The 19,301-nt window shown below is 40.1% G+C and overlaps 1 long non-coding RNA gene and 1 other non-coding gene across 2 annotated transcripts; both read right to left on the bottom strand.

Moving 5' to 3' along the window:
* Positions 1-4,628: 4,628 nt before the first annotated feature.
* On the bottom strand, positions 4,629-18,600 carry LOC130849632 (uncharacterized). Its single transcript, XR_009052771.1, has 3 exons — positions 18,538-18,600; positions 18,209-18,282; positions 4,629-4,685 (listed from the first exon to the last, which is right to left on the bottom strand). It is a non-coding gene; the product is annotated as an uncharacterized LOC130849632 (long non-coding RNA).
* TRNAD-GUC (transfer RNA aspartic acid (anticodon GUC)) lies at positions 13,132-13,203 on the bottom strand. The gene has a single exon. It is a non-coding gene; the product is annotated as a tRNA-Asp (tRNA).
* Positions 18,601-19,301: the final 701 nt, after the last annotated feature.

The following is a 19,301-nucleotide window of genomic DNA, read 5'->3' as shown; positions in this document are numbered from 1 at the left end:
CTTCACATGATAACAGAGAAAGCATTAAGTTGCAATGTTTAAGCATAAGTTGGGGACCCAGGTAAGTCTGAGAGGAAAATGATCCTTAGTACCAAGCAAGATTCTTCTGTAAGGAGAGGAGGCCCATGATGGGTAGATAAGTGACCTTCCAGCAAATTCTAAAGTGGAGTTTGGGGTGCAATATGTTTATTAGAGATGTAGAAAGAAATAGGATGAAGCCAGATTGGGCACAGGGGGAATGTGAACCGTAATATAGATCCCAAAATCATCAGCCAACACAGTAGGAAGTTCTGGAGTATCAGAGTTGTCCCTCTCTGGGCAGAGATGGCGTGGCCCTTACCCTCGCCTTGTTCAGTCGCTAGATGGGCTGCTTCTGGATGTTGTGACCTGAGGAGGGGCCTCTCTCTACAGCTGAGGCAGAGCCTGAAGGAGCTGAGAGTTGAGACTGTTCGCTAACTGCACCCCCAGTGGCTGGGACGCAAATCCTTGCTTGAAAGGAATTTGTGTTGTGTATTTGTTTGCCACAAGCCACAGGTCCTTTTTAGTTTTTTCCAGTTTCAAAGTTATTTTTGTATTGGCTATCATTTTTTAATAAACATTCTATTTAAAAATGTTCTACATTTGCAGAAAAGTTGTGAAGATGGTATACAGAGTTCTCATAGAACCCATAACCAGTTTCCCCTACTACAGTATTGACATCTTATAGTAGTATGGTGCATTTGTTACAATTAATAAGCCAATAATGATACGTCTTTATTAGTTTAAATCCATGACTTATTCAGATTTTCTTGGTTTGGACCTAACGTCCTTTTCCTGTTCCAGGATCTTGTACAGGACACCCCATTATTTTCAGTTGTCACATCTCTTTGGACTCCTCTTGACTGTGACAGTTTCTCAGACTTTTCTTGCTTTTGATGACCTTGACAGTTTTGAGGAGCGCTGATCAGGTATTTTTCAGAATGTCTTTCAATTTGGATTTGTCTGATATTTTCCTCATGATTAGACTAAGGTTATGAGTCTGTGGTAGGAAGATCAAAGAGGTAAAGTGCCATTCTCCTAACATCAGACAGTGAAGAAACTTGACCAACACTCTCAGCCAGATGACTAACAGCATCAACAATGAGGAATCATGTTGATAGTATACAGTCCTTGAAACAATGCAATGAGAATAGCATTGGGAGCTCTTTCAGCTACTGTGTCCCTTAACACACCCACATCCTTGGTTTTGTTTGTTGGTTTGTTTTGAGCACGTCCTTATTTTCTGGCACTACAAAATGCTCCAGGCTTCTCTGGTATACTTCCTGCCCCAGTCCTGGAATCTGCCACTTCTCTAATGGGCTCTGGATCGTTTCATTAGAGAATTGTATTCAAAGCCAAGATCGGGGGATTGGTTGTGCTCATTGCTGCCTGGGGTGGTTGCTTCTTGGCCCTCTTGGCCGTCAGAGTAAGGAAATATGTTTGTACACCAACCTGTGTATATGCATATGTCTATAAATATTTTCACAGGTAGCCATCTGTATCTATACTAAGATAAAGATGAGTTCATATTGATGTTTCCAACTCAAATCCATCACCACATAGATCATTCTAGCCTTCTTCCTTGTTTGTCTGTAATCTCACACTCCAACAATAAGAAACCCGGCTTTCATCATCCACCATCCATTTGCTTAATTGTTGAGTTTTAGTGTACAAGTATAGTAGTTTCTGAATTGCTAACATATACCCCGTGAGAAACAACTGCATCAATGACAGCACAGTATTTATGTGCTCTACATTATGTACAGTTTCTTTTGCCTTTAATCTGTAGACTCCACTCATTTCCATACTTACTTAGGTCAGTGCCTTTCTCCTCTCACCCCTGCAGTGAGGCTATTTCATACATTTGTAACACAGTTAGATTCTTTTGTTATACTCTGTATATCATCTTGGAATCCCCAACCTCCTACATGATTTTTTTAATTTGCATAAAGTTCACTCTTTATGCTGTAAAGTTCTATGGGTTTTGACAAATGCATAGTGCCGAGTACCCACTACATATATGATCCATTACAGTATCATACAGAATAGTTTCACTATCCTAAAGCATGCTCTGTATTGCAACCATTCAGTCCTTCCTCAGTCCCTTGCAACCACTGATCTGTTTACATATTTTATAGTTTTGCCTTTTCCAGAATGTCATAGAAATGGAATTATATATTATGTAGCCTTTTTAGACTGGCTTCTTTCAGATAGCAATACGCGCCTTACTTCCTTTTTTCTTTTCATTCAACATCTAACTAACTTTGGGTAGAAACAAGCTCTTAGAAAGAAAAGTTTAAGAAAACTTCATTAGGCTATGCATATTGGTTTTTTTGCACATTTTGAATACATATTACTTCAATACATGTTGCTGTTTTATAGAAAGGCCCTCTGCCCTCTTGGAAGCATTTTAAAAAAATCTTTGCCAATTTTAAATACCATTTGCAGCAACATGGATGGAGCTAGAGATGATCGTACTAAGTGAAATCAGTCAGAAAGAGAAAGACAAATACAATGTGATATCACTTATATGTGGAATCTAACATATGAATGACACAAATGAACTTATCTACGGGACAGAAACAGACTCACAGACATAAAAATCAGGTTTGCGGTTGACAAGGGAGAGGGGGCACAGAGGAGCACTGGATTGGGAGGTTGGGGTTAACAGATGCAAACTATTATATAAGAATGGATAAACCAAAAGGTCCTATTTTATAGCACAGGGAACTATACTCAATATCCTATAATAAACCATGATAGAAAAGAATATTTAAAAGAATATATATATGCATAACTGGATCACTTTGCTGTACACCAGAAACTAACATAACATTGCAAATCAACTCGACTTCAATAAAACATAAAATCCTTGCCATTTTTACACTAAAGAATAATTTATAGTTTTCTAATTTAAATTTATATAACAATTAGTGATTGAATTTTTAAAATATTTTTACTAGCCATTTTTTTCTTTCTTTACAAATTCCTACTTATATCATTTGCCTATTATTTCCATAAGGAGCCTTTAATTTTTTTTCTTGAGTTAAACATTTTTTTCTAGCTTTTATGCATAAAAGATATCAACCCTTATTATAGATAAATAAAATTCTCTTTCTGGCTGCAAAATAGTCCATCATGTGAGCACATCAAAATTTATGTAATCACTCCCTGGTTATTGAATATTAGGTTGTTTTCAATTTTTTTCTCTCTTTTCTCTCTCTTTCCTTCCTCCTTTCCTCCTTCCTTTCTTCTTTTCTTCCATCTTTCCTCTTTCCTTTCATTCTTCCTTCCTGGTACTATACAAAGCACAATAAATATCTTTGCACACGTGTCTAAATTTCTAATTATTTCCTTAAGAAATGTTCCTGAAAGCAAAATTACTGAATCTATGAGGGTGAATATGTTTAAACTCTTGATGTATAGAGTTATTTTTCGGAAAGAACCAACAAATGTATATTCCCACTACCAATATATTGGGGTCCCCAAGTCACTATACTTTCATAAAAAAAATAATCACTTAAAAAATAGAACTACCATATGATCCAGCAATTCCACGCTTAGGTAAGTGTCCACAGGAAATGAAAACAGGATATCAAAGAGATATAAGCACTCCCCAAATGTATGAATGGAATACTATTCAGCAATGAGAAAGAAGAAAATCTTGCCATTTGCTACAACATGTATGGACTTTAATGGCACTATGCTAAGTAAGATAAGTTAGACAGAAAAAGATATACTATATCATTAATATGTACAACCAAAAATAAACTGAACTTGTAGGCATCTTCCATCCTCAAGTTGGACTCCCTTTGTTATACAACAACTTCCCACTGACTATTTTACATTTGGTAGTATATATATGTCTGTGTTACTCTCTCGCTTCGTCTCAGTTTCCCCTTCACCCCCCTTTGAGGACTGGGGCGGGGAGGGTGGGGGGGGGGGCTTGGGGGGGGGAGTCAAGGAAGGGAGGGAAGATGGGGATATGTGTATAAAAACGGATGATTGAACCTGGTGTACCCCCCCAAAAAATAAATAAATAAATAAATTAAAAAAAAAAAAAAAAAAAAAAACTGAACTTGTAAAAACAGAGTAGAACAGTTGTTACCAGGGACTGGGGTGGGGGAATTGAGATGTTTAAGGGTACACACATGCAACCAGTAGACAAATAAGCCCTGGAGATCTAATGCACAGCATAGTGATTGTAGACAACAATGCTGTATTATAAACATCAGAGTTGTGGGACTTCCCTGGTGGTCCAGTGCTTAAGACTCTGTGCTTCCACTGCAGGGGGCATGGGTCTGATCCCTGGTGAGGGAACTAAGATCCCCCATGCCACACAGCATGGCCATAAAAAGGGGGGAGGGTTAAAAAAAAAATCAAAGTTGCTAAGAGACTAGACCTTAAGCATTCCCACCACAAAAAAGAACTGATAATTATGTAACATGATAGAGGTGTCAGCTAAGGTATCCTGGTAATCATACTGCAATATGTACATGTATCAAACCAACACATTGTATACCTTAAACTTAAACAATGTTATACATCAATTATATCTCAATAAAAATAACTTTAAAAAATAAAAGAAAAAATATTCCCTTTGCTTTTACCTGACACTACTCAAGGGAAGCCTTTTTGGTCTTGGAGCGAGCCCAGAGGGTTCAAGCCTGTGCAGATAAATAAAGAAGCCCTTATGAGGTTTTTTCCAGCTATCACATGCAATTAAGAATTGATAGTACTGACATACTTATAGCTGCTTGCTACAAGATTCATTCTACTCCATTTCATCATTCTTTAGAACTTCCACATAAACTGTGTGCTTGTTCATGAAATTTCTTACAAGCCAAGAATGCATTTTAAATTGATCAGAAACATATTAACAGGAAACCATGGCATACATGTTAAATACACTTGCCTAGGAAAGACACAGACTAAGAAATGACTAAAGGATTCAATTCTGGCATGAAGGAAATACAAAGTTTCTAGCATTCTTCTGTAGAATTGTCATGTGAGATAAAGTCAAATAAATAACCTTCTCATGATTAAACACTTGAGGAATCATTGAATAGTAGTCAAAATATTTATATATATATATTTTATTTTATTGATTTACAACATTGTGTTAGTTTCTGGTGTACAGCAACGTGATATATATATGTTCATATTCTTTTCCATCATGGTTTATTATAAGATATTGAATATAGTTCCCTGTGCTATACAGTAGGACCTTGTTGTTTATCCATTCTATATATAATAGTTTGCATCTGCTAAATCCCAAACTTCCAATCCATCCCTCCCCCATGCTCGAAAGATTTATATTTATATACCGGCTGTTTCTTATATTCTTAATGGTCTTCTACTTATTTCTTCAAGGAAATAATGCTCAATTTATGACATTTCATATAGAAGTAGAATTATGACTTCAGTACAGAAACAATGAAAAGGAGAAATGAAAAATGGAAGAGAAAAAGCAAAAAATCCTTAGCAAATATCTTCTATACCCAATTTTTAATCATATCTAAAGTTTCCCCACTTAAAAAATTTTCTATGCATTTTAGATACCTCATAAAATTATGTAAATATACTTTAGCAGGCTGTTCACATCGCTTAACTATAGAAACACAATCTAAACATTTCCTAGAACCATGAAATTCTGTCTCAATTGTGAGATATAATAATCATTACTATTTGTTAGGGGCTAACTATTAGATCTAGTAGGTGCTTTCCACGAGCTCTCAATTAATTGGCACAGCAATTGTGAAATGAGATTGGCCAAAAGCCAAACCTGAGACAAGAAATTGTGTGCAAGTAGATTGTTTGAGAGGTGATCCCGGAAAGCACGAAGGAGATAGTGGGGAAAATGAGACAGGTAGGAGAGAAAAGCCAGTACAGGGTTTCTCGAGGAACGGGTTACCACCGTGGAGAATAAGGGCTCCAACCAGCTGGGGACCCACTGAAGCTCCACGTTAATGTGCCTCAGAGTGGTCCCGCTGAAAGTCAGGAAGACTGTCTCTCACGGGCGGAGAGTTGCATTTGGGGACATTAAATCCCTGGTGCCTCTGGGCTGTGCGAGTCCCTGTGCACCAGAGGAAGTCCAGGGAGAGGGAAGGAGGTGGAGGCGGGCAGAGGTAGGCAGCTGCACCGGGCTGAGGGGCTCTTGGGCACGGCATGGACAGTATCTGCTGTAGTATTACTAACCTGGTTTTAACGTTGAATAAACTGGAATTCAGAAAGGTTACCTGCCCAAAGTCACATTACAACTGAGTGGCAGACCTGGGGGTCCATTCCGTGTGACTGTGATCCCGTGCTCGCTACTCTTCCCGAAACGTGTTAATGATTATGGAATTTTCACAGACATTTGGAGCTAGGAAGTACACTATACATTTTTGAGTCAGTTCCCCAGGCTGAGGAATCAGGAGTCAAGAAGGCTGTGTTAACTTTTAAGTCTGAGATCATAGAGCGGGACGGTTTCAGAGTAGCACCGACGCTGCAGACGGCCACACACTGCTCCTTCCACGACCGTGCACAGCCCGTTTTGTAAATACATTTAACTCAATAAGAAAATTAAAAGATACATATTTATTTTTATTACAAATCTAATATACATTTGAAAGTTAAAATTACAGAATGGCCTCATTTCTTCTAAATAGTATCATGAGCCCTGTGTCTGATGGGATCTTAAAGATTATTCCATATTTGATTATTTCTCTTCTTGCTGCCTAATACTTTCTCTTAGGAAGTCATTTCCTAAATAAAACTGTTATAGCTGAAATTAAATTAGCAATTAAAAATAAACGAACTACTCGTTATAATCTCTAGGAGCCACTTTGGATGAACTAAAGTGTTACTCATTTAGCAAACTGAAAATCGCCTGTATAATTTTACTAATGTTCACCATTTCCTCAGGTGCCGTGAACAGAGACTCCTGTAGCCTTATAATACGAGGAAAGTAATATAGGACATTTTCTATAGTGCAAGAGGCAATCTTTAAAGACCCATCATAAGATTGTAATGGCAATCATTTAAAATGAGAAAAAAAAAGTCATTATACCATTTTCATCATGATTTGATGAACTAATTCAAGGAAGCACACTAAATAGTCTCATTTAAAATTACACTAAAAATTAGACACATTGCTTGTGCCTAGTGCGAAACAAATCTTTTATCAAAATTTTTAACTTGCAAATTAATGCCAGATGTATTAAATGGGGATTCTGATTTAGTATGATCAAAGTCACACATCTGATAATAATACAATTCCTCACAAGGAAGGCCCTATATCCACATACACTGACTAGTTATTTTCTTTATTATTTTTGTAGTTGTTTTTAAAAAATCCTCATGTTATTTATGTTCATTTTATAAATATTTAGTTTCTATTACGCCACATAAATTGCTTTGAAGCTTTGTCCTTTTTTCCCCTACTCATTGCCACAAAGAATGGGATGTAACATCCTTTATTCCTATCTTACTGGAGTGATGTAATTTTTTTCACAGTGGCCTTTTTCTTGTCCCTGTATAGTCTTGAGTATTTCTGCCATTGTATATGTGAATTTTCAAGAATGTCCTTCTTCCTATCTGGGAGAAGAGGGAACAAAAGAAGGAGACCAAAGAGCAGAGGACGGTGCAGAGCAAGTACAGAAATAATCAACCTTTCCAAAAGAATCAGTGTAATAAAAATATCTAAAGAAATATAATGTGTTGCATTCATACATATTTGGATAGCAGCAGCTGGATACGGCTAAAAGAGAGCCTCCGATTCCATCCTTTCACCTTCAGACAGACCTATCTCTAAGTAATATTGGGTAGACAGGCTTAAATATCTTTGAAAATGTTGATAAGAAGAGAAAGTGTCTTTTGAAAAGTACCCTTAGTAAACATTTGTATTGCAAAGTACAATTCAACTCTAAAAATGTCAATACTTTTATCTCTCATTTTAAGAAGTGCCTCAAAGTAGCACAGTTGCTACTTTCTATCTGTATTCGAGATTTTGAACTAAGTACTGTTCTGTAGTGTTCCCAAACTTCTTAACTAATGGCCCACTTAGCAAATGCTACCTTCCCCAGAGCCCTCCAGCAAATCTTCAACACCAAATGGGTGCCCAACAATTCCATTCAAATCTGACATTACGCAGACCCTACAGATTAAGGGCTCAGTCCCAAAAGACTGCCCCCACTTCAGGCTCTAGCTACAAATTCAGGGGCCATATGCACTTTTGATGGACCAGCATGACTACTAATTTGCGGCGGCAGGGGTGGGTTCTGCGACCCCTCTGCAGGTTTGATAATTCGATAGAATTACTCACAGAACTCAGGAAAGCAGTATACTTAGAATTACTGTTTTATTATAAAGGATACAACTCGGCAACAGCCAAATGGAAGAGACACGAAAGGCAAGGTCTGAAATGGGGGAGGCCTGGGAGCTTGTGCCAGCCTCCTGGTATATTGATATACTTACCAATCAGGAAACACTCTGAACCTCCTTAGAGTTTCTATGTAGATTTCATTAGATAGGCATGACTGATTAAATCATTGGTCATGACTGGACTCAATCTCCCCATACCATTAGCAGTCACTCCCCATTCTCCACTCCCCCGAACCACCAGTAATCTATTTTCTGTCTCTATGGATTTGTCCATACTGCCCATTACATATAAGTAGAATCATACAATACACGGTTATTTGTGACTGGCTTCTTTCACCTAGCACAATATTCTCAAGTGTCATCCATGTTGTAGCACGTATCAGCAATCCATGCCTTCTTATTGCTAAATAACATTCCATTGTATAGCTACACCACATTTTGTTTATCCATTCATCAGTTGATGGATACAGTCTGTTTCCATGGAAAAGGATGTATACTGCTATACTGCGCAGAAGATATGCCTGCCACAGAAACCTAAGATGTAAGAATAGTGCTACTCCCTAAGGGTAATTGTAACTGTGTAGGAGCACTGGGTTGATACAATGACTGAGAGGATGCCTCTAGCATTTAGGTGACATCTGGGGCCTGGAAGTGTAAATATCCTGAAACGTACAAAACAGTCTCATTCAATAAAGATTTGTCCTGCCCAAAGGCTAATAATGTTCTAGTTGATAAACTCAGTTCTGTAATAATAAACTCTTCCTTTTTTTTTATTTGGGAACATGCCTACTCAAAATACAGATTTTATTTGCCAGCCTGCCTTTATAACTAGATGTGGCCAGGTGATCAAGTCCTGGTCAATGGGATGGAAGGGGAAGTGATGTGTATGATATCTGAGAAGTGTCCTTAGGGAGAGGGGTTATGCCTTCTCTTTGCGATTCTTCCTTCCTGCTAGCTGGGATGCAGATATGATAGCGGGCGCTGGAGCAGCCATCCAGACTATGGAATGGAAATCTCATTTTAAGAAACAGTGGAATGGGACTTCCTAGGTGGCGCAGTGGTTAAGAATCTGCCTGCCAGTGCAGGGCACACGGGTTCGATCCCTGCTCCTGGAGGATCCCACCTCCTGTAAGCAACTAAGCCCATGCACCACAACTATTGAGCCTGTGTGCCGCAGCTAGTGAAGCCCATGTGCCTAGAGTCTGTGCTCTGCAAAAAAAGAGGCCACCACCATGAGGAGCCCGAGCACCACAATGATGAGTTGCCCCTGCTCACCACAACTAGAGAAAGCCCTTGTGCAGCAACGAAGATCCAACACAGCCAATAAATTAATGAATTAATTAAAAAAAAAAAAGAAACAGCAGGACAAGATGGGAGGAACAGGATGATCAGAGACTGTCATACCCACTCTGGGCTGCCCATGGTTATGTGGGAAGAAATACACTTCCATCTTAATAAGTCACTATTTTCCGTCACTCTTAGCTGAACCAAATCCCAACTAATATAACCATGTTCCACATGCCAGGCACTTTCTCTATGTGCCAAGTACCATTCTGTGAAAACACTTTACATGCATTAACTCAATGTCTCCTCATATCAAGCCAATGAGATAAGTACTCCTACCTACACCCCACATTTTGACATGGAAAAACTGAGGCTCAGAAAAATAACTTCCCCAAGTTCATCACGTGTTTTACATGGAAGACACGACCTCCAGAGCCCATGTCTGAAACTATCTCACTGAGACACTAGCAAATGAATGAAACCCAGCATAAACTGATAATGAGAAAACTAAAATAACGTAACATACAATTAATAAGCAGGAGGAACTATAATCAGAATCTCAGCTACCTCAATACAATAGTGACAATGCATGATAAGAAATAGGCCTTTTGAATTTTGGGGGAAATCCAACTATCTGCATATGTGCATTTGCCAAGCATTTTCATGACTGCCAGACTTTTGAGTAGAGGGCTAAATTAGAATCTTTAGCACTTTTTAGATATGTGCCAACTGCAGTTTATAAATATCAAATTTTAATAACTCATTTAGTAGATGACTAAGCAGTCCTTAGTTGCATGCAAAAACAAAGATCTGTGGAATTACACATCCCTCACATGTAATGAATGAAGAATGTGCATTTATTAAATTTACAGTCTGTCAAGAGGACCTACAGACCATACCTTGAGAATCATTGTTATAAAGTACGGTATGTGAAATTAAGGCTCTTGCTTTACATTTGTAGCCCTCTGTTTCTTGTTTCTTTATATCTCATACTGTTTCATATGTTTCTTTTTTTCTTTTTTCTTTTATTGGCTGCGTTGGGTCTTCATTGCTGCAGGTGGGTTTTGTCTAGTTGTAGCACGTGGGGGCTAAACTTCACTGCTGTGCGTGGGCTTCTCATTGCAGTGGCTTCTCTTGCTGTGGAGCACAGGCTCTAGGCACGCAGGCTTCAGTAGTTGTGGCACACAGGCTCAACAGTTGTGGCTCGAGGGCTCCAGAGCACAGGCTCAGTAGTCGTGGCACATGGGCTTATTTGCTCCACGGCATGTAGATCTTCCCAGACCAGGAACTGAACCTGTGTTCCCTGCATTCACAGGTGGATTCTTAACCACTGCGCCACCAGGGAAGCCCCTGCCTCTTTTGTTTCTATATCTCTCACATTGGTTTGAAATTTAGGACACTGAATTTTGTGAGATGATTAAATTCAATTGACACTTGCAACACCCCCTACTTGCAACTGTGTGGCACTGGGGATAAAATGATGAGTGAGAATGATCTTTACACTCTAGAAACTCACAGGCCACTTGGGGAGATGCTAACAAGACGAGGATAAGCCAAGTGAGGATGGACCAAAATAGAGGTATGTTCTAAAGGAAGAGAGGAGAAAGTGATTATTTGTGCCTTGGATACTGGGGAAGGCTTGAATAATTCTTAGAATTCTTCCAAATGGAGAAGAGAGAAACCAGACTGAGAAAAAAAAGTTTAAAAAAAAAAGCACAAAGCTGTAGAAAAATGGAACAGGATTAGGGAGCGACAAGTAGTGCAGGGCAATTGACTTATTTAAAGCTATATGCATGTACTACTATACCAATGTACGTTGGAAAGACAAACATAAATAGAACTTATAAGGGAACAAATAAGCGATTTTAAAGATACTGCTAATCATGAATATGGTAAAGTTAAGTAGTTTAAAAAGAGTGAGAACTAAAAGCTCATTGATTTGTCTTCTAACTTTGTAATGTTTCACAAAAAGAAACTGAGCAATTTATTTATACTTCTCTGGGTGCTTTATTTTTTCCAGGAGAGAAATATTAGGAAAGGTCGTGAGAACTAGTAAAAGCATGATACTCTTCTTGGGAATTTTTATGAAACATCCCTTCCATAAACACTAAAATTATAGTCACATCAGACTCATAATTTGCACGCCCACCCACACACAGAATATACTGCTAACCATGATGGCTTTCTCCACTATTATCAGCTAGCACCTCAAACCCCAATATATGCTTACAGAGAAGCCCATCGTTAAACATGGAGAATATAAATCTCTACTTCGAATGTTCTTTAGCATAATTAAAAATCTGGGGGCCAGCTCTTGTCACATGTGGTTAGATGGTTATTGTTTTAAGTCTAACATTGCTGAATGCTCATATTAGGTGTAGCTCCAGTCCCTTGGGCCTACAGTATTATTTCCTTGGCTTAAAGTTTAGTATTATCTTTAATTCATAGTTTCTTCGTGAGAATTATTTAAACATTTTCCTTCTTGGTTAAGATTAATTTGAAGCTAGATAAGTATAATAAATCCACACCACAGGCATACAAATAGCAATAAAGTTACAGTATTTTGAAGGATGCCACTCTGAGCCTCTTCCTGTTGTAGAATCTTCCTTAGGGTACTTCCCTTACTGCCTGTGACATGAGGTCGCCCAAGTGAGAACAGCTTTATCCATCTGTATATGTGTGGGGCATCTTCCTCACTAGCACATGAATGCTAAGAGCACAGTAATAGACACATAGCAGGTGTTCAATACACATGTGTTGAGTGAATGAAGAGGGAAGAAAGGTAGATCTTTGTAGGTAGGTCTTGAAGATCCTGATCTTATAAGCAATGAAGAACCATTGCAGAGCTGTTTTTGGAGCTTTGTTGTTGTTTTAACAAGAAAGTGAATGATCAGATCTGGTTTTTAGGCTTATAAGATGAGCAGCAGGGCGGAGGATGGACTGGAGTTGGAGAGGGAAGACTAGAGGCAAGGGGACTGGTAAAGAGGCTAGCGTGACAGTCCAGGTGAAAGATGCAAGAGCGTGAGCTATGGAAGAGACCAAGTGAATGGATATGAGACAAAGTTCAGGAGATGGAGCTGACAGCACTTGATGACTATCTGGCAGTGGGGGTGAAGAAAGCGGCATTAATTCAAGTTGTCTAGTTTGTATGCCTGTGAGCTCAATAACACAGGAAGAGTGACTTTAGGGGGAGAATGATGGCCTGGACATGCTGAATTTGAGCCTAGAGAGACCCAGCAAGAAGCAGGCAATGTGAGACTGGAGCTCAGGAGGCGGGGGAGCTACGTATTTGGAGGTGATAATTAAAACAATATTTGATGAGGGCATATTTGAAAGAGGGGGCCATCCTATCACTTCTCAGCTTTAAAACTGTTGGTCACCTATGATCTAAAAGATAAAATCCAAATGTCTTTTTTTTCTCTTTCTTTCTTTTTTGGCTGCACCGTGCAGCTTGCAGGATCTTAGTTCCCCAACCAGGGATTGAACCTGGGCCACAGCAGTGACAGCACCAAATCCTAACCACTGGACCACTAGGGAATTTCTAAAATCCAAATCTGATATTCAAAACCCTGTCCAGTCTAGTACCAGCCTATCTCTTGCTCAGTCATTTATTCAACCCACAAGCCTTCCTAGAGAGCCTGGAATGCTATGGTGTATGTTGGGGACAGAGAGATAATGTCTTGCTTGCTGCCTTAGGGAGAGGTCTACTGAGGAAGTGAGACAATAAAACAGATCATTAGCTTCTGGTAAAATCAGAATAGTAATAGGGACGATCTCATAGGGTTGTAGAAGAATTGAGTTCATACACATAAAGTCCTTAAAACAGTGCTGAATATGCACTAGCTATTATTATTACAGGAGAGGCATGTACTGGGACTGGGGATGCGGCTCCCTTGAAGGGAATTGAAGTTAGCTGGGATATATGGAGAAGGGGTGGCGTTGGGGAGACATTCCTGAACTTTCTCCTGTTTCCTTGTATAGTGGCTTGAATAATGGCTGCCCAAAATACACATCCACGCCCAAATCTCTGGAACCTGCGAATGTTACTTTATTTGTGAAAAGGTGAAGATCTGCCATTGTAATTAAATTAAGGTTCTTATGACCAGATCATCCTGGATTATCTGAGTGGGCCCTAAATCCAATGACAAACGTCCTTGTAAGAGACGGAGGAGGAGGAGCACACAGACGAGGAGGAGGCCACGTGAAGAGGGAGCCAGAGACGGGAGTGATGTGGCCATAAGCCAAGGAAGCCAAGAAGTGCGGAGAGTTACCAGGGGCTGGAAGAGGGAAAGAAGGGTTCTCTCTTAGAGCCTCCAGAGGGAGTTTGGCCCTGCCAACACCTTGATTTCCAGTGCTTCACTTCCTGAACTGTGAGAGAATAAATCTGTCATTTTACATCCCCCTGCCACTACCTCCCAGTTTGTGATAATGCATTACAGCAGCCCCAGGAAACGAACAGCCCTTGTTATTCCGAGTCCTCTCCACAACCAATTCTCTGCTAGTGGTGAACAGGACACAGGCTAGCTCTCATGGAACCCGTGTTCTTATTGAGGGGACCACACAAAAATGAACAAATACAAAAGTTATTTTTAAGAGTGGAGGGTTAGGTGCTGTGAAAGGTAAACTCCAGACTTGTATATCCCATTGCCCACTTGCCATCTCTACTTAATGTATAATGGGCATCTCAAACTTAACTTTCCCCAAACAGAAGTGCCTGGAGGTGCCTGGCAGTGGAAGCTGATTCATCTCCGTGGTCAGGAAAGGCCTCTGAGAGGAGGTGACACACGCAGGAACACTGAGGGTGAGCTAAGGCAGTGCCTGAAGGAGGCCGGTTCAGAGCAAGGTGCTCGTTTTTGCTTTTGTTCTGTGTTAGGAAGGAAAGTAGCACTTGGGGATGAAGAAAGGAAGAGGATGAAGACACAAGGGAGAGCGGTAACCGAAAGACTAAGGATCCTGAAGAGGCAGAAGTGATGTGGGGGTAAGGTGAGAAAACACAACAGGGATCAGGGTGGTTGAAGGGGAACAGCAGGAAAAGAGCAGGGGCTAAACGATGCTGACCCCAGAGTCAAACTGCTGGAGCCTGAATCCTGGCTCTACCACTTACTGGTTACAAAAGAGTAGGAAATCAACATTATTTGGAGCTTGATATCCTCCACTAGAAAATAAGGATGCTAATAGCTCCTACCTCATAGGAATGTGTTAGGAGAATTAAATATATTAACATGTGGGAAGTACTTGGTTCCATGTCTGGCACAGAGCATGCAATCAATGTCATGATTACCACTGAGATCAGGAGAAGGAGAGTCAAGTCCAGAATCGGAATGTGAACACTGGAAGGGATTTCAGAATCATCTGGTCTAATTCCCTCACTGTACAAACGAAGAAACTGAGGCCCGGAGAGCTTGTATGTTGGCCAATTTAAAGAGAGAGTTACAGGCAGAGTCAAGACTAGAGTAACTGCTTGAAAGTCTGTGCTTTTTCTAGGTGAGCGTCACAGATAGACTTGTGGGAATTCTGAGAACACAGGTGGTAGTTGGATCTAGGAAAACAGACAAATCACTCAGATAGAACCCAGAGGATGAGCAGAGAACGTAGGAAGAAGAAATGGAGAGAAGAATTAGCAAGGGAGACTCAGAGCTGTGTCAGGGAGGTAAGAGAAGAATCAGAAAAGGGTAATGGTTATAGAAGCCAAGAAAGATTTCAAAGGGAGAAAATGGTCTATTGGGGCAAATACCCCAGGAAGTTGAGGACAGATTATGACTCTGGTTCAAAATGCTAGATTTGGGGTCAATTTGATTTGAGCACAAGTTCCACAGGACACTAAGCTCTGAAACTTGGTTTTCCTATATGTAAAATCAGGATATACATGGAAAATCTACTGACTCATTTAATAAATTTTAAACCTATATCTTGTAAAGTTGGCAATGGAGGGAGACTTTCCATTTGGGGAGGGCTCAGTGGGCCCTTCCTCCAGATCCTGAAAGTAATCGTACTCTCAGGATGTGTCACACTAATGTCTGTCACAGCCGCAACCAGCAGACTGGCCTTAGGGGGACAAAACGGGATTTTACAGTTCCTCTCATTCCCATAGTATGGTTGAGACTGGTCATGATATTTAAGCAACCTACTACTAACGATTAGACCCCTAAGGCTGAGGCTGGTTATGGTTCTCTTTTCTTCTCTTTCTAGGTTTCCTCCATAGACAAATTCATCTAATCCGATAACTTTCGAATACAATCTCAATGCCCGAGATTCTCAAACGTATATCTCCAGCTCTGACCTCACTCCTGAGCAACTGCCCAGTCTAGATCATCACTTAGATGGCTCATGTTCATCCCAAACTTAAACGTTCCAAAAGGGAACACTGGACTTCCTGCCCCCAAACTAGGTCTTACCGCGATAGTCCCAATCTTGGTAAATTTATATTCAACCTACCAGCACATTCTCTAGGTTCTTTCTCCAGAATATTTTCCAAATCTCAATCTTTCTCTATACGCAGTACCGCGCTCTTCCAAGCTGCCACCATCTCTCGCCTGTCCCTCTGTGGTTGTCTCCCAATTGGATTTTCTGTTTCTACTTTGGCACCCCCTATAATTTACCCTCAAGACAGCCTCCAGATGTTCTGTTATATATACTCACATGCAACTCTCTTGATTATAAACCTCCAACAGCTTCCCATCACCCTGAGATTAAAACCCAAACCCCATTAGGCCTTACAAGACCCAGACCCTGCTCACTGTTTGGACCTCTTCTCACTCCACACTTCCCTCCCTCACTGAGCTCCAGCTTAGCCCTTGGTTTTCTTCCTGTTCCTCAAATACACCACACTCATTTTTTTTTTCCTTTTCATTTTCTTTTTAAAATATATATAATTTTTATTTGTCAAATATACCTCAATAAAGCTGGGGGGAAATACTATAGGCTTGGGCAACTTCCTCCAAAGTAAAAAAAAAAAAGAAAAAAACACAGTTTTTTCCTTGTGAGGAATATAATTGATAATAAAGCATGAACAATTATAAACTCATATTTTTTTTTCCTTTTTTGATAAGAATTTTGTGAAATAAGACATAGAGAACAGACTGGTGGTTGCCAAGGGGGGGTGAGGTGGGGGAGGGGTGGATTGGGAGTTTGGGATTAGCAGATGCAAACTATTACGTATAGGATGGATGAACAACAAGGTCCTACTGTCCAGCACAGGGAACTATATTCAATATCCTGTGATAAACCATAATGGAAAAGAATACGAAAAAAGAATGTATATGTGTATATATATATATATATACACATATACATATAACTGAATTGCTTGGCTGTATGGTAGAAATTAACACAACATTGTAAATCAACTACATTTCAGTAAAATAAACTTAAAAAAAGAATTTTGTGAAATAAATGTATCAGAATTCTTGTGTTTGTATGGCACAAATCTATAGCAGTTCTATAAACAACCAGCATAGCTGTGTGTGCAGTGATATGCTTTACGTGTTCAAACTATCAATAACAAGGAGTAAATTTCAATCATATGTTGAGAAGAAACTGAATTCTCTTTTTATTCTCTCTAAAGAGGAGAGTGAAAGTTTTGATGAGATGATCAAAAAGTGTGCACCTAAAAATATAGAAAAAGTTGTCATAGAAGTTTACCAGGCAATTAATTTATTGGGTTGACCAAAAAGTTCATTTCGGGTGTTCCATAAGATGTTTCGGACAAATCCGAACAAACTTTTTGGCCAACCCAATATAAACATATGATGTTAACTTATGTGGAACTTGCGGCATTTTGCTGGCTTTCTATAACATCACACTCATTGCTGATGTTACATTAGTTATTCCCTCTGGTTCTCAGTTATTGCCAGGTGCTTACTCCCTCCCTGCTCCCCTCTCCTCCACCCTCACATGGCTGTCTCCTCCTTGGCACGGAGGTCTCCGTTGATTGGTATCTCTAAGAGAGACCTTCCCTGTCCATCCTGGCCAGAGCAGCTCTCCAGTCAGTATTACATCAGCTGACTTTTGTATCCGATCACTTATCTGGTGATATTTTCTTATTTATTTCTATGCTTATTGTCTCTCTTTTCCCTACGGGAGTATAAGTTTCCTAAAAGAGATTTTGTCTGTTTGGTTTACCACTGTGTTCCAGCCCCAGAATAGTGCATACGTGGTAGGCCCTCAATAAAATTGATGAATAAATGATTAAAGGCTCAGGACAGGTGAAGGGAAATAAATGCAGAGCGCCCCATATCATTAGATGATCTGCTTGTAACTTAGCACCCTCAACCTCAGTTTGTAGTCCAGCATAAAAATACTTCCCCCTTGTTACTTCAGAGCACCCTGGGGAGTACCCAGACTTGTGGAAATACAAACCTGAGAGAGGAGGAGGGGGGGGGGGGAGGGAAAGGGAGGGGGAGAAGGAGGGGGAATAAAGGGAGGAGAGACGGGGGGCGGGGGGGGAGAGAAAGAGGGAGAGTGGGCCAGCACCCTGGTTTTCTCTCCTGCCATTCTGTGGTGCATCTTAGCTCTAGCTTCACCTTGGGATCTGTCCACCTACCTGGAGGGTTGACATTGGGCAGTTGCACCTTCTTGGATGGAGATTCCACTCTACATCCACAGTAGAGGCTTGGACTGAAGGAAAAGAATAAGCACATCAGAATACATCCTACAAAACACACATACCTATTAATAGCAAGGAGAGCTACTTCCTGCAAGACGATGATCTTTGTCCTACACACTTCCCACACTTGTTTTGAGGATCAGATAAAGGAGAGTAATCTGGAATGTGACACACTCATGTAAGTCACTATACTACACTGTTAGCAGAGTGATTGCTCCTGGCAAAATGCCATCTGTGTTACTCATGCCACAGTACTAAAGACTTACGTAAATGATTCATAGTATCTTCTCCATCCTAGATGACTTCAGTATCCTGAGTAAGACTCATTCAACACTCTGTCTCCCAGTTCAGTGATGTTATCTCCTCCTCCAATGCCTCTCACTTCCACTACATATGGTCACACTCTAAATCTTGTCACCACCTCCAAATGATTCCACTTTGGAAAACTTAAGCTCCAAGACCTAAGAATATTTGATGCCCTACTTACAGTAACCTAAACATCTAGACTTCTAGCTTTATACACACTTACTGCCTTTGTACCTGCTTTTCAACCCCACCAAGACTTCCTCAAATCTTTTCTCCCAATCTCTTAGCATCCTAATTAATACAATAGCCATTTTTCTTCTTTCTGCTCTCAGTGGGAAAAGTGGCTCTCTCTGTCCTGTCCTAGGGAATCTCTCCACCTGAACTCTGGACTCCAGCCCCACCCCCAAACCCTGTTTCATCAATTATTTACCCTCTCCTCTAGGTCTTTCAACTTCTCCTTTCTTGGCTTTTTTTCCCTCAGCACATAGACATGATCATATCTCTTCTAACAACTACCAAAAACAATTCTTAGGTTACATGATCTGATATTCTCCATATCTAGAATTCTCTTTCTCCTTCCTTTCACGGTCAAGTCTTTCTCACCCTACTCACTCTGCACCCCTCTGTAACCTGATGTCTGTCCCCCCCACTCTTCTGAAACTGCTCCAGACCTGGCCCCAGTGACCTACAGGCTATGGTCACATTTCACTTCTTATCTAACTTG

This window comes from Hippopotamus amphibius, chromosome 3, assembly GCF_030028045.1.
Source record: "Hippopotamus amphibius kiboko isolate mHipAmp2 chromosome 3, mHipAmp2.hap2, whole genome shotgun sequence".
NCBI classification, from domain to species: Eukaryota; Metazoa; Chordata; class Mammalia; order Artiodactyla; family Hippopotamidae; genus Hippopotamus; species Hippopotamus amphibius.
The sequence above is the reverse complement of the archived record's forward strand: the minus strand, read 5'-3'. Positions and strand labels throughout refer to the sequence as shown.